The sequence below is a fragment of the Cyphomyrmex costatus genome, unplaced genomic scaffold (assembly GCF_001594065.2).
Source record: "Cyphomyrmex costatus isolate MS0001 unplaced genomic scaffold, Ccosl1.0 scaffold652, whole genome shotgun sequence".
In the NCBI taxonomy this organism is placed as follows: Eukaryota; Metazoa; Arthropoda; class Insecta; order Hymenoptera; family Formicidae; genus Cyphomyrmex; species Cyphomyrmex costatus.
The window spans coordinates 70,055-71,729 of record NW_017280214.1 but is presented as its reverse complement, the minus strand read 5'-3'; positions in this window follow the sequence as shown (position 1 = coordinate 71,729).

Genomic DNA, 1,675 nt, shown 5'->3' with positions numbered 1-1,675 from the left:
TTAATTTATTTTTTAATTTTTTTTAAACACACTTTTGTAATTCTAAAACCTGTAAAATATGCAGCAAACTGAAATATTTGTATGTCCTATGTATTACATAGAAGATAGAAGTGTAAAATAATTACTGAATCATAACGGCCGAATGTCTAAGGGCTTTCAAGTCTTATTGATAAGAGCTATAAATAGCATGTATCCAATCGAACCGTGTTCAATCGTGTGCAAAGTAACGACAAAAGTAACTGTAAATTTCGTTACCGTTACCCAAAAAATGTAACTCGTTACCGTTACAGTTACCAAAAAAAGAAAGTAACGCAGTTACCAGTAAAGTTACCAAAAAAGTAACTTGTAACTGTAACTTCGTTACAAGTAACGAGTTACTTCCATTCCCTGGTAACGACTTTAACAATGTAACTTCTATTAAAAAATTGGGTAGGAATTTAATTGCAGTTTATTTTAAATTTAGTTTTGAGGCAAATAAATTCGTTGAGACCGAGAATTTCCTGCCAGAAAATTCGTTTATATACCAGATTTTAACCCATTAACCGCTGAATGCACTGCAATTTTACCTCGAGTTCAGCGTTTATTTCTCGTATAAAACATATAAGGAAAAAAATCGAGAATACATGAATTTTATAGTTTCAAGGTCGCTCTTTCGAATGGCGATGAGAAAATTTTCAAAAAATTGTAATTTCCAATATTTTTTTGCAAAAATATGTAAAAAATCATGATTTTCAGACTCATTTTTTTTCGTTTCTCATAAAATTTTTTGTCAAAACGCATTTGTATCGACTGAAAATAAGTCATAAACGTGCACCCGATGTGTCTACTAAAGGAATCCATCATACTTGATTTTTTTTTATTGTCTTATTAACAAAATGGCGGTCGATACGACGACATATTTGTGCGTTTTTCAAAATTGCCCATCATCTAACATGAAAGTAATTCTATTGCGTGCGTGCATGCGTGCGTGCGTATTCCATTCGTTATATAACGATTATGAGTCTATTACTTAATATTTTACACACACACACACACGGACGGGTGCAAGGGGGTGGCCTTCGACCTTTGGCCACCCCCCCGCACCCACACCGTCGACAGAGGTCTGCCCCGACAGTACAATCGTAGAAGTCGTGCGCCCCTCAGCAGGGGGGAGGGAGAGATGGACAGAGGTCTGCCTCGACAGTACAATCGTAGAAGTCGTGCGCCCCTCAACAGGGGGGGAGGGAGAGACGGACAGAGGTCTACCCCGTGTTACACTAAAAATCCCTCTTTCTTCATTATTATAAATATATGATTCATACATTTTCTTTATCTTATTTCTAGTTTGGTATTTCGTCTTAGTCAGATATTCTGTCTCCATTATATCTATATTTCGTAATCGTCCCTTTTATAGAAGGGCCTATCTTAGTTCATAAACATTCAAACAACAGATGACTCACGCTCGCATACTCTTATGCGTCACGTAGATAAAGAATATCTATTTTATAATCTTTTTCCTTCGAAGGCCTTTTTCTAGAAAAATGTTAAACAATAGCATATATGCCTAATAATTAAGTAGTAGTATATGGTAAGATCTTTCCGAATGCGAGGATGAATATCTTTTATTTTTCCTTTTCTTTCTTTTGTCTCTTATTCTTAATGAAACTAAAATCCAAGAGTCATAATATATAAAGTT